Source organism: Eurosta solidaginis, chromosome 4, assembly GCF_040869045.1.
Source record: "Eurosta solidaginis isolate ZX-2024a chromosome 4, ASM4086904v1, whole genome shotgun sequence".
Lineage (NCBI taxonomy): Eukaryota > Metazoa > Arthropoda > Insecta > Diptera > Tephritidae > Eurosta > Eurosta solidaginis.
Window position 1 is genome coordinate 222,322,537 of NC_090322.1, and position 15,433 is coordinate 222,337,969.

Consider the following 15,433-nt stretch of genomic DNA (forward strand, 5'->3'; position numbering starts at 1 on the left):
TCCGTGACGGCATAAACTAATCGAGATAGATATAGACTTCTATATATCAAAATGATCTGGGCGAAAAAAGAAATTTATTTAGCAATGTCCATCCGTCCGTCCGTCTGTCCGTCCGTCCGTAAACACGATAACTTGAGTAAATTTTGAGGTATCTTGATGGAATTTGGTATGTAGGTTCCTGGGCGCTCACCTCAGATCGCTATTTAAAATGAACGAAATCGGACCAAAACCACGCCCACGTTTTCGATATCGAAAATTTTGAAAAACCGAAAAATTGCGATAATTCATTACCAAAGACAGATAAAGCAATGAGACTTGGTAGGTGGGTTGATATTATGACGCAGAATAGCAAATTGGTAAAATCTTGGACAATGGGCGTGGCACCGCCCACTTTTAAAAGAAGGTAATTTAAAAGTTTTGCAAGCTGTAATTTCGCAGTCGTTGGAGATATCATTATGAAATTTGGCAGGAGTGTTACTCCTATTACTGTATGTACGCTTAATAAAAATTAGCAAAATCAGAGAACGACCATGCCCACTTTAAAAAAATTTTTTTAAAGTTAAATTTTAACAAAAAATTTAACATCTTTACAGTATATAAGTAAATTTTGTCAAGATTTAACTCCAGTAATGATATGGTGCAACAAAATACAAAAATAAAAGAAAATTTCAAAATGGGCGTGGCTCCGCCTTTTTCATTTAATTTGTCTAGGATAATTTTATTGCCTTAAGTCGGACAAAAATTTACCAATCCTTGTGAAATTTGGTAGCGACATAGACTCTATGACGATAACTGTTTTCTGTGAAAATGGGCGAAATTGGTTTGAAGCCACGCCCAGCTTTTATACACAGTCGACCGTCTGTCTTTCCGCTCGGCCGTTAACACGATAACTTGAGCAAAAATCGATATATCTTTACTAAACTCAGTTCACGAACTTATCTGAACTCACTTTGTATTGGTATACAAAATGGCCGAAATCCGGCTATGATCACGCCCACTTATTCGATATTGAAAATTACGAAAAATGAAAAAAATGCCATAATTCTATACCAAATACGAAAAAAAGGAACGAAACATGGTAATTGGATTGGTTTATTGACGTAAAATATAACTTTAGAAAAAAACTTTGTAAAATAGGTGTGACACCTACCATATTAAGTAGAAGAAAATGAAAAAGTTCTGCAGGGCGAAATAAAAAACCCTTGAAATCTTGGCAGGAATACTGTTCGTGGTATTACATATATAAATAAATTAGTCCGACAGATGATGTTCTGGGTCACCCTGATCCATATTTTGGTCGATATCTGGAAAACGCCTTCATATATACAACTACAACCACTCCTTTTGAAAACCCTCATTAATACCTTTAATTTGATACCCATATCGCACTAAAATATTCTAGAGTTACCCCTGGTCCACCTTTACGGCGATATCTCACCTATAGAACTAAGCCCCACGCCCTTTTAAAATACTCATTAACACCTTTCGTTTGATACCCATATTATACAAACGGATTCTAGAGTCACCCCTGGTCCATCTTTATGGCGATATCTCACCTATAGAACTAAGCCCCACGCCCTTTTAAAATACTCATTAACACCTTTCGTTTGATACCCATATTATACAAACGGATTCTAGAGTCACCCCTGGTCCATCTTTATGGCGATATCTCGAAAAGGCGTCCACCTATAGAACTAAGGCCCACTCCCTTTTAAAATACCCATTAACCCCTTTCATTTGATACCCATATCGTACAAACAAATTCTAGAGTCAGCCTTGCTCCACCGTTATGGCGATATCCCTAAATAGCGTGCACCTATAGAACTATGGCCCACTCCCTCATAAAATACTCTTAAATACCTTTCATTTGATACACATGTCATACATACACATTCCAGGGATTCCCTCGGTTCATTTTCCTACATGGTTATTTTCCCTTATGTTGTCACCATAGCTCTTAACTGAGTATGTAATGTTCGGCTACACCCGAACTTAACCTTCCTTACTTGTTAAACTATGGGGTACATGATTAAACCAAAGTTTACCAAAAAACCAACAGCGAGTTTTTAATGCGCTGACAAAAGATTGTGGTTATTTTATTTGCCATTAATCTTTACCTATACTTCAGTGACGCAATAAATTGTTACTGTTATCAAAAGAGCTCAGTAGTTTGAAATCACAAATTTTATAAGAAAATCGTAGTCTGGATTGGCATTCAGACTCAGCGCATTCGAGGTTTTTAGAATACTTTGAACCCATATACCTGAAGGCTTAGCACGCATAAGAGAGATATATGCCATAGTAGTCCGATCCGCTTAAGGGACTAGTTTGCGTTCAAAAAGACCGACGGAGAGAGAGATTGTTTAGGCCACCAGCCTAAATATTTCGGACCACCCTAACACGCACATTAGTTATTTATTTATTATTATTACCGGTAACGGCTAACACCAGCCGAAAGCTAACCTTGAAGGGGAAAAACTCAACGAAAGTTAGCTATCGGCAGTTGCCGCGGACTTGTTCACGGTTTTGATCTTTCTTTCTATTTTGGAACGTCAACGAGCCAGCAGCCAGCCCCAGGTGAGTTTCCTAACTTTTTTTTCGAGTGTACATCGTAAAATTTAAACTGTGTTCTAAGTTGTGAACTGCCAAGTGAACTTATTTCGTATAATTAAACTTCTTGCCATTGTCACTTAAATTTTAATTTTTAACTTGCTATTTGCAATTAATCACTGGCATACATTTGAACGTGTTAAGTGCATTTGGTAATTCGATTAATTTCTTCCTAACTGCACTACGGCATATTCACTCGGAATTGCTATTTATATTGTGAAATTAATTAAACTTCCTGACGTCCAGGAAGTTTGTGAGTGCTTCACTTGTATAAACCATTATTGTAAAATATTTATCGTTTATAAATAAATTGTAACGAATTGGTAATAATTCTTCTCTTTTCTATTTCTTTTATTTGCGTGCGATCGCGCCCCACGACACGGGTGCCACATTCCCCCCGCAATCATTTGGTCCTTACGCGCCGAGAGAAGCAAAATCAGCACTTTTTTTAAAAAAATTCTTATTGGAAATTCACATTTTGGATAAATATTATAAAAGTTTGAAGAGGTACTATAAACATAAAACCAGCGAAAACACAAGACAAGCGAGCACACATACAGCCACAAATCATCACATCATACAGCTAAAACGAATAAAAGCATCTTCGATATCACATACATTAAAATCATCACATCCATCCAGCATCACATACAAGCCATTATCTCATACAGTCCATTAGCTTCATCACACAACATCACAATCAAATTATTATAATATGTCGCATCCATTAGAAACATCACATCATCACATTACTCAGTTCATCACATCATCACATTAATCAGTCCATCACATCAACACATCTCTGCCCAACGATCAATTTATCAAATAAAAACTTAAGGTACGTACGTGGTTGCTTGGTTGCACAAAAACTTTTTTTATTATTAGTTGCGTGATTTTACGCACGGAAAGTGCATTCCGTGTTAGATATAATAAAGGCAAAGCAAGTGAAATTGCTAAATTTCGTGTTTTTTAAACACACCAATAGCATTTTGACGATCGGGTAATTCCCCCCACCAGTGGTAAGGGTTACTCGACACCGCTCAAGGCAGACAGTCGGTGAATTTTTTTTTAGTTTTTTTTCGCACTCATCACTGCACTGTATTGTACCCCTCGTCGTCACATACGTTGACAAAACTTCCTAGTCAGGAACCATATTTTCACTTGGTTGATAGCCTTAGCTTATCTATCACGGAAATCACTTTAGTAATCAGTTTGCGAGCTGAAATAACACCAAAAGCCAAAAAATTAGCACTGCGTTGGGTGGCTAGTGGCTTGATCACAAATAAACTATATCACTATATTATATAGCTTGTATTTTTTCTCATTTTTTCTTAATAAATATTTTAAATTGTACGTATTCCACGTCAAGTTGAATATACAAAATTTATTTCCTTTGGTTGGGAAAGATACCCTGGTTGGCTACTCGAGGATATTCATCAGCGTTCACATCACACTTTTTGCATACACATTAAATCCTCGTTGGGATTTCTATCTGTGGTTCACATTTTACACTATATCCACATTGGGATTACCATCTGCGTTTTAATTTTTTTTTAAACACGCCAAATTTTTTTTGGAAAATATTTCTATCTGTGTCCAACACACCTGTTAAGACACATTAAATATTTGCAGACGATTCTCTTCTCTGCATTGCACATCACTGTAGACACATTAAATCCTTTCAGGACTTCTATCTGTGCTTAATATCACTTTGCACATACTAGAACCTTTCAGGATTTCTATCTGTGCTGCATATCACTACATTTATATAACTTTATACACACTAAATCCTCGTCAGGATTTCTATCTGTGTTTATTTCCATATCACTGCATACACATTAAATCCTCGTCAGGATTTCTATCTGTGGCTTACATAATCCTCGTGAGGATCTCTATAAGTGGTTCAGTACTGGCCACACATTCATTCACATCAAGATTTACATCTGATTCATTTTTTCGCTTATCACTAAACTCACATAAGATTGTTTTTTGTGTTAACACATACAATCACTTCAGACTTTCAATCCGTGTGGTTTTTAAAGATTTTACTTATACAGCACAGTCACAGCAGGATTGATAGCTGGGCTACGTTCAAAAAACAAAACACTCTTATAATTTTTGCTGCGGTTGAATACACACCAACGCCACTAAGTCTTTTGCCTTCAAGCTCGACACCTTCAAAGAAATAAAATATTCAGATTAATTAAAGCAATGGAGACTTATATTAGATTGGCTGATTCCATAGTGGAGTTTGAGCAAGATTTCAACTCTGCCCCGGCCGAATCCCGGAACAAGCACACCCTTGCACTACTGCAAGAGGAGCTAAAGGCACTATGGAAGAAGACCAAGTCCATATATGAAGGTCTTCTCAGCAATCCTGAGCTGTCCAAAGAGGAACTCTGCTCGCTAAGAAGAAAGAACAAAAGTTGCTTCGCATGCTACCTACAATGCATGTCTGCTGTGGCGGCTGAAGCCGAAGCTATCACCCCACAGCCGGCGAAAGATGAAGCAAAGGATGACGACTCTTCGCGCCGTGGACATAAAATGCGGCTGCCGCCTTGTGACACCGATGTATTTAAAGGCGACTACCTCTCCTGGCCAGCTTTTAGAGATATGTTCACCGCGATATACATCCACAATACCGATCTGAAAGATGTCGAAAAATTATACTATTTAAAACAAAAAACGCAAGGGGAGGCAAAAGAAATAGTGGGCAGGTGCTCGTTAACAAACGAGGGTTTTGCAACCGCCTGGAAAAACTTAAGCGACAGGTACGAAAATAAACGTATCCTCGTCAACACCAAACTTAAACTCTTATTTAATCTGACGGCAGTCGAACAGGAGTGCGGAACCTCAATCAAAAAATTGCAGCGGGAGATCAACAATTGCATCTCCGCGCTACAATGTCATAATATTGACATCACAAATTGGGACGCAATCATAACTTACTTATGCTCCACAAAACTCCCTGAATCTACATTAGCTCTTTGGGAACAGACCGTAGAACGGAAGACAGATATCCCGAAATGGGAAGATATGGGCAAATTCCTGTCCAATCGCTTCCAGACATTGGAGACGGTTTCCGATCTTAGGGGTAATAAAACAACAAAAACACCCAAAAGTCAGAGTTCGAATTCTAGGGAAAATTCTACGAAACTTGGGGTTTACCAAGCAAGCGTACCAAAATCGGCATGTAAGATGTGCAACAGTACGGAGCACAAATTACGAAATTGCCAAAAATTCCGTAGGTTGTCCACGTCAGGAAAAATAGAATTTATCAAAAACAATAGTTACTGTCTGAATTGTCTGTCGGGTGGACACACCGTGACACGATGCACTAGCCAATTCAATTGCAGCACGTGCCACGCAAGGCACAACACCTTGCTCCATCTTCCGACAGCACAACCAAAGACAACTCCTCAAAGATGGACTCAAAACGCCACCGACAATTCACCTTCAACCTCACAGCAGGCTAGGGCAAGGATGGAGTCTGAAAAAAGACAAGATAATACTAATAACGTCTCTTCGTGTCATGCTAACAGCACTAAAGGGGTGTTATTAGGAACAGCGCGGGTTCATATAATCTACAACGGGGCGAAATTTTCCGCCAGAGCACTGATAGACTCTGGGTCCGAATGCTCTTTCATAACTGAAAGACTAAAGAAGCGAATAAACCTTCCGTCCAAACGTTTGCATGTGCAGGTGTCAGGAATAAATAATACACCATCTGCACAGGTAAAGAAATCATGTTCGATTAACTTAGGTTCGCTTACAGACCCCTTAGTAAGCATCCATACAGTGGCCCTAGTCCTGACTCAACTGACAGGGGACCTTCCGACTTGCCAAGTTAGCGCAACGACTCGGCATGCGTTCCCTGATCTGATTCTGGCGGATAAGAGGTTCTTCGTTAATGAACCAGTCGACCTCATACTTGGGGGCGACATTTATCCCCAGATAATACTGAACGGTATAAGGAAGAACGTTCTAAATACGCTTCTCGCCCAAGAAACCGTCTTCGGTTGGATCCTAACTGGTCGTGCAGAAGTACCTCACCCAACCAATACACGAGTATCATTTTTTAACGAAATTAGCCTAGACAAGCAACTAACCGCTTTCTGGGAAATGGAAAACATACCAACAAAAAAGGCCCTGACTGAAGACAATGCCTATTGCGAGGCACTATATAAGAACACGACGGAAAGGAATTCAGATGGAAGATACACCGTCGCCCTTCCATTCAAACAAGACTTCCCAAAAACGCTCTGTTTGGGCCCATCTCTTAAGAGCGTCTGCTCTCAGTTCTATCGGAACGAGACACGCCTAGCCAAGACACCGGCCCTACAGACGGAATACAATAGGGTACTGACAGAATACGTCACGTTAGGGCATATGTCTAAGGTGCACACCGTAGTACCACCACAATCATATGATTGCTACTTCTTGCCGCATCATGCGGTTATCAAAGAAGAGAGTACAACGACTAAAGTGAGGGTCGTGTTCAACGCGTCATGCCCGACATCCAATGGCACAAGCCTGAACGATGTTCTACACACTGGCCCAGTACTTCAATCCGACTTAACAATACTGCTCCTCCGATGGAGATTCTACAAGTACGTCTTCAACAGCAACATTGAGAAGATGTACAGGCAAATTTGGGTGAAGGAAAATCAAACCCAATACCAAAGAATAGTTTTTCGACTCAAAGCAGAGGACCCTGTCAGCGTGTTTGAGCTCAACACGGTAACCTTTGGGGTAAACTGTGCCCCCTACCTAGCGATCAGAACCCTACATCAACTTGCTGATGACGTCGAGGCGTCTCTGCCAACCGCAGCGCACATCTTGCGAAACAGTATATACGTCGATGACGTCCTTGCAGGGGGACATAGCATCGAGGCAGCAATCGCGGCCCGCGATGAAATCACAGCTGCATTAAAGTCAGCAGGATTCCCTCTGCGAAAGTGGACATCTAATTGCAGTAGGATACTACAGGGCATACCCAAACCTCACAGGCTTACGGAAGACTTTCTGGAATTCGAGGACGCGAGCATGGTAAAAACCCTAGGCATCCGTTGGAACGCGCATTCCGACTATTTCTATTTTACAGCGAAACCAATCGAAAACCAGGACATCTTAACAAAAAGGGCTATCCTATCTGCCATCGCCAAACTCTTCGACCCTTTAGGCTGGCTTGCTCCAGTTATCATCGTAGCTAAGATATTAATGCAGAACATTTGGCTGGAGGGGACGGATTGGGATGAACCGGTATCCACAATCACTCTAGATCGGTGGCAAACCTTCATGCAGGAGTACCCCGCCATTAACCGGATTCGTATACCTTGGTGGGTGCACTTCACCCCAACCAACGATATAGAGATTCACGGCTTCTGTGACGCGTCCGAAAAAGCCTACGCGGCTACGGTTTACGTGCGAGCTAAGATCAACGACAGGACATACGTTAGTCTACTCATGGCAAAAACGAGGGTGACACCAGTAAAAACAATTTCATTACCACGATTGGAGTTATGCGGTGCCGTCTTGCTGGCAGAAACTTTGGAAACTGTGATGGAGAACCTGAACTTAGGCACATTTAACATGCATCTATGGACAGATTCGACCATCGTCCTCGCATGGATTCGCAAACCCCCGTGTTCCTGGTCAACATTTGTAGCTCACAGGGTAACGAAAATCGTCGAGAAGGTAGGAACTAAAGCATGGCATCATGTCGAGTCCGCATCAAATCCAGCGGACTTATCAGCAGAGGACTTCCAGCCACGGACCTAGTCGACAACTCTTTGTGGTGGCAGGGACCTTCTTGGCTGCAAGAAGGCAAAGCAAAATGGCCATCTCAAGGCGAACAGGAGTACCACACAAACATCGAAGAAAAACGAGTACAAGTGCATGTAGCAACGAACCTCAACAATAGCGAGGATATTCTTGATCGGTTTTCCGATCTATCAAGAGCGTTGCGGGTAATCTCCTACATTATAAGATTCGCCAATAGAACCAATCCAAAAACTAAAACGTCCTTTAAAGCAGAGTCGCACCAGATTTCGCCTGACGAAATCAAGGCTACGACTAGCCGCCTCATCAGGATATCCCAAGCCAACCACTATGCTGCAGAAATAAGCTCTCTGAGAACTAGGAAACCCATCGCGACCAAAAGCGAGATTCTCTCTCTAGACCCCTTTATCGACGAAGATAATGTCCTTCGGGTGGGGGGTCGCCTCAACGCATCCAGGGACGTTCCCGTCGACGACCGTCACCCGATGATCCTCCCTTACGCCTGCCGACTCACTCGTCTCCTGGTCCAGTTTGTCCACACCATTTCCATACAGTGCGGAAACCAACTAATGCTGCGGCTCCTACGCACGCAGTATTGGATACCTCGGGTCAAAAACATGATCCGATCCATCATACACAACTGCAAGGCCTGTACGCTATTCCGCAAACGTTCCCCGACGCAACTCATGGGAACCCTCCCTGCGGAACGCACTACCTTTAGCAGGGCATTTACCAACACCGGGGTGGATTTCGCAGGACCGTTTGACATAAAGTCTTACAGCGGACGAGGATGCCGCGTGTCTAAGGGTTACGTCTGCCTATTCGTCTGCTTTGCGACTAAGGCGATCCACTTAGAGGCGAATAGCGACCTCAGCACCGCCGCGTTTCTAGCAGCATTTAGTCGGTTTGTCTCCAGACGAGGATGCCCGAAAAACCTCTATTCCGACAACGGAACGAACTTTGTCGGTGCGTCGAGGGCTCTCCGCTCAGAGGTCAAGGCATTCCTCGTTGATGCGCGCAACCAAACCCTTACATGGCATTTCATACCAGCAGCTGCTCCTCATATGGGCGGGCTGTGGGAAGCGGGAGTCAAGAGTTTCAAAACCCATTTCAAAAAGATCGCATCGGATCATAAATTTACTCTCGAGGAGTTTAGCACCCTCCTGTGCAGGATAGAATCCTGTCTCAACTCCCGACCCCTGAGCCCATCTTCAAATGACCCGTCCAACCTGGAGCCACTCACCCCCGGCCACTTCCTAGTCGGGGGCCACCTGCTAGCGCCACCCGAAATTGACGTCAGCGAGAATCGCGCTTCACTCGTCAATCGGTGGGAAAAACTTAAGGCGCTGCATTAAACCTTCTGCAAACGGTGGAAAACGGAGTATCTCACCGAATTGCAGAAGCGCGTTAAGTGGAAGCATCCACAATCAAACCTCAACCAGGGGGACCTAGTCGTCATTAAGGAGGATAATCTGCCCCCAAAAGAGTGGAGACTAGGTCGGATAGCCAACCTCCATTATGGCCCCGATAACCGAGTTCGAGTCGTCGAACTTGATACGGCAAGGGGACAAACCACCAGACCAATCACGAAATTGGTCCTACTGCCACCCACCAGTGAGGGTGAGGGAGACTTGTAACACCCAACCTCTCTAACAAACACCGTAACCCAGCTCTCGTTCACCCCGAACGAGGGCAACAAATCCCCTAACCCAGCTCTCGTTCACCACGAACGAGGCCAACAGAACCCTACCGCAGATAAACTATCTGCCACCGCATACCCCAAAAAAAAAAAAAATTTTTTTTTATTCACGAACCACCAGAATATCCAGTGACACAAACCCTTCAAACATCATGGATGATTAAAAACGTTCAGATTCAAAGGTATTTTCGGTTCAAAAGTTAATTTATTGTCGAGACGAAAATGTAGCTTAATTGTGATTATGCTTAAATAATCACTTCTGATCCATATCTCAGACCAAATAAAATCTTCAATGAGAGGTAAAACTTTAACACGTAGAATATTCATTAATCAGTCAACCAAGATAATCAGGGCAGATTCAGAAAGCTGAATGGAAAATGACTAAAAAATCGTTGACCATCTAAAGTAAACATATTCGATTCGCATATGACTCTAAAAATGATTGAGAACTATATTCAGTTTTCGATCATCAAAGTATTCATATGGTTCAGTGATTATCTGCTTTGTTCAATCATATGAGAACTGTACATTTCTAAAGATCTCGGAAAGGGTGGAGGATGCCCTTGGATATCAACCAGAGAACTATGCATTTTACGGCCCCATTTTGCTTTTAGCAGACATGAGTCAGAACACTTTTGTCAGAACGTCAAAACTCAATTTTCAGCTGGGGGCGAGGCGTATCGAAAACGCAAGGAAAAATACAGAGACCAGCGTTTGTCTAATATTGTCTTCATTCGAAAAAGATAAACGCGGAAAACGATTTGATTAATGTCACATTATGATCCTGAACATAATTTGCTTTGTCGGGTGTTTGGAAGTAAGCATGTCATATTAGCAGCACCGGCAGATACATCAAACCTTTACGCACATGAGACGGAAATGCTTTGTAATACCTCACTTAAAAAAAAAAGCCAAAGGGTATTTCCAACTTACCTTGCACGCCTCTATGTTGTGGCAACGGCACTGAGTCCAGCTTCAATATATATGTTATACCCTTTCAATGTTTCCATAGGTGTCGCTACAGTGCGATTACCTGTGTGAAAGCGGGAATACTTTACTATTATACACACACATTAAGTACGAGGTAAGCTTACCTAAGTAGAGCCCCTGTTCGATTTTCATCTCGGACTCACGTCCCGAACCATCAATTCTAGTATAGACATTGCATACTTCAAGCGCCGCAGTAAAGGCAGTACCTGGGCCACACCGTTAAACGTAGCATAATCAAGTGTGCTATGCGGTACATTGACGAAGTGATACAACCATAAAAGTGGCATGTATGCAAAATAACGAAGAGGTGGACATAAATGTAAACTTCGACTAATGCACGCACGATATATAGAAAGACCTGTAATACAAAAGAAAAGAAACCCTTAAGGAACATTGTAGCAGTATGCGCAGCATAATATGATCCATAAACGATTTTCAGGAGAATAGCGACCTTGGTACTTGAAATATTCGACGAGTGTTTTAAAAGGTCGTTGGATGATGTCGGTTAACATCTATATAATCGTCAAAACATCCATTTTTCGCACTGTTTTATTATTTTCTTATTAAATCAACAACTTTTAGCAGCAATTCGAATAGTACGAAGATTGCGTCTGAAAGTGATTCAGTTAAAAACAACCACATTATAGGTAAAGTCTACATGTCTGTAGAATATATGGCCTGTCCAAGCAACTTGCGTGTTTTGGATGCACCGTCTGCTTTCCAAGAATTGGGTTTTCCATGGAGTTCATTCAAAACTGGTTTGAATCGACTGCTCATTGTATATTTAGTGTTATCTGAATGTGGCCCTTTAGACCATTGTTCGTTAAATGTTTTTTCGTTCCTTTCTATTACGTTGTGTAAAACGCAACAAGCAAGAACAACTTCTTCCATCATTTTTAGATCAATATCACCATTACATTTTGGTATTCTCCATCGTGCAAGAAGTCGTTGCAAAGCCCGGTCTCTAAATATGAATAGATGGTCGACGGCTTCATTAAGGTCGTATTCGTGCGGCTCAACAGGATCATGATATTTGTGCATAAGCGACATTCTTAATGGATAATATGTGTCTGGTGTAACAATGAGGCGCGAAACTGGTTGATTCTTAATTAATCTTGGGGAGAGGTTTGTAATTTCGTTTATTTCCTCCAAAAATAGTGACGGTTGGTTTGCGTCCAATTTTACTTTACGGAATAACATATTACTATCAACCAGCACCTGCAATATGATTGCGGAATGTTCGGATTCGCTAGAATTGCTATTGACTTGGGGCTTAGCCGGCACTTCACATACTCCGAGCACCCCAATGGCTACGGGTGGCATTTTTCAGACGCACTGTAAAAGGCTTCCCCAATCTCATCTAACTCCTCCTCACTAGTTGGCATATAAATATTGATCACCGAATGTTTTTATAATTGATTCGGCAACGCTTTTCATAATTCTGCATATTGTTGTCCGCAATATAATTTTAAATATACGAGCGATTTCCAAATATTTTATTCCAGTAGCAAAGGCATACAGTCCCCAACGCAACTTGCTTTTCATATGGAGGTTCCTTGCCCTACAAAAATTGCTTGCCCTACAATTGCCCATCAAAGAATTTTTCCCTACAAACTGCCCACTTCCTTTCAACTAGCTGAAATTTTGCTAACCAACTATCGCTTACGATTAAGCAGTACAGAGCGTTGGTCCAGAGCCATGGCATACACCAACCGGCAAAGTGGATAGTTGAACCAAACATTGACATTGATCAGTAAATGTCTTTTCCTCAATGTCTACATAAGTAACTTCAAACTGATTCTCATTAGCAATGTCCGACAACAATCGAACAGGCAATCGTAAATAGACGCTCGTGCGGCAAACCAACTTCAGTTTCGGTCTCATAAGTTGGTGGCCGCGTGACATGCACATCTCCTGTAACCAACCTATTGGATTTCCAACAACTTTATCGCCTCCGTCGCCATTTCCAGCTGTATTTGCGTTGCCTTCATTGCTAGCACCTGCAGAGCCACCAGAGGCTCCACCAGCACCTGCTCCAGCACTTGGCTCGGGCAGCTGCACACCAGTTAACGTATCAATTAGTGCTCGTGCAGCTGAATGTTTAGCCTCTTTTTTGGAGCGTCCAGCACCCATGGCCGTAAATGGAACATCCTTGTCATTAAATGCGACCCGATAACGAAAAGTCGGTTCATGTATGGCGCCTTCGATTTGCACCATCTCATAATTTGGTGTTATACCACGACGACTCAATAATTCTTGTAAAATAGAAACCGGCGTCTTCATAGCCAAACCATTGCTATCGGTCAATTTTAATGATTCCTCAATGGCCAACTTGCTGGGAGCAGCAGTCAAGTCAGCGATTTTTTCCTTTTTAGACGTATTTGGACGCCTAGCTATCTCGACCTTCGGTTGTTGTTGCATTTGACCATTAGCTATAGTCTCTATACCGGTAAGAATTGCTGGTGCAATACCATCATATTGACGTCGTGGTGCAAACCCCGCCTGCTGCTGCTGATGCAGCTGCTGTTGCTGAAGCTGCTGAGGATCAACATGTATGTTATCCATTGTTTTTTTTTGCCTTGTTGTTATATATTTGAACTATTTAGTTTTTGGGAACTCTTGTTAGTAGTGATTTGCACTGAATTTTATTTGAAAATAGATTATAATTTGCATTAAGTTTATCTTCAAATAGAGAGCAGACAAAATCCTTCCCCACGAGATGTAGAGAAAAAGCGAATTTATGTGCCAGAGCACATAAGTATTTTTCCATCTCAAATGAGAAAAAAAAGAATAAAAGATTAGTAAATTTATAAAATTATCAAAAAAGGGAACGATACTCATACTTACCCATCACCAGTTTTCTTCATAGTGAAAATTCATTCAAAATGTCTCTATACTCATTTCCATGAATGAATGACATTTTGAATGAACGAAACAAGGTTGCCACTCGATGACATTTGTTTTTTTTCGGTTCTTACGTAGTAAGCACATTGCGCGCGATCCAAAGAGTATCACAACACGGATCCGCGGGATCCAACAAACTCGAGTGTTAGTAACCGAACAAAAAAATCAACTAACGAAAACCCTGAAGATACAGCCTGGTTTCACTGAAAACACACGCGCCAGGTTGTATTTCGATAGTTTTCCTGCCATTCGGCCGTCTTTTTGCTTCTTTCTTTTTTTGAGAAACGTTGTTAGTTTGAAAATTTGGGCATAAAAACACAATCAAAATCAGCCTGCTTGGAAAAAAAAGGGGGGTTAACCACTCGAGACCGAAATAATTTTCGCGGTTTATCTGTGCATGATTTTGTTTGTGTTTTACATTTTTAAACATGTCACACTCAATAGTGGTCTCGCTTTCATGACAGAAATTGCTTTTTTGTGTATTGAAGTTTCGACAGACTTTCGTCAGTCCCCTTTTTGCTTGAAATCCCAGCAGGAATAAAGTAGTGTCATCTATGCTTTCGATGTTACAAACAAGAGAGAAATTAAACTTTTTAGAACAGACTTTAAATTTAATGTCGCGTCAGGACTCAGACGAATCTGTCCCTAAATACTTTTATGACATGGCCATTATGTATCATTACATTGCAATGGGCAGCACCGCACAGCGGTCTCATTCCAACGATTGCCACACTCGTTAGTGTAGGCTATTCCCGCCAGGGTTGTGTTGGAATCAACAAACACACCACAATTTGTGATTCTCACACAACATGGCCCAAATCAACACAAAGAGTGTTCCCAGACAGCGAATAAAGGCCTCTTTACATCTGTCGCACATTTTATCTACACGAAGTTATTTGACTAGTCATTTTACAGTCATTCATAGGTTATATTCATAGTCACATTTGCATGGGCGTGGGTAAGTTTGTGACCAAATTTTTGGAGGGCAATTACAAGGAGCCGTGACAACACACGAGTTTACCGTGATATACCGTATATTGTCGCGTATTGCCTGTTTTAGGCAAACACCAAAAAATATAGTTTGCCCTACGTCTATATTTAATAATTCTTAATCTTACTATTGGTGGCTTTCAATATCAGCAATTTCATTCTGATGAAACTATTTTCAAAACGAAAGGTCATTTTAGGCGTATGTCAATCAAAGTTTACTAAACCTAACAGTGGGTTCAACCACTACACGTCACTATATCGGCAGAATAACTTAACCAGATTATTCATCCCAAATTAACCCTTATCCCGAGTACGCCAACCAATAGGTCAGCCAGAACCGACCCCGGGTCTCCGGCAATTAGCCACCCAACCAGCCTATGCAGCGATATTACTAAACGCTACCATTTCCAGACATGCCTGGATTTGATTTCAAACGCTCCAAAACCGAGGCACGCCCAA

General features: G+C 41.6%; 1 pseudogene; it reads right to left on the reverse strand.

The window, feature by feature from the left end:
* Positions 1 to 12,534: 12,534 nt before the first annotated feature.
* On the reverse strand, positions 12,535 to 13,661 carry LOC137249074 (protein Loquacious-like; annotated as a pseudogene).
* Positions 13,662 to 15,433: the final 1,772 nt, after the last annotated feature.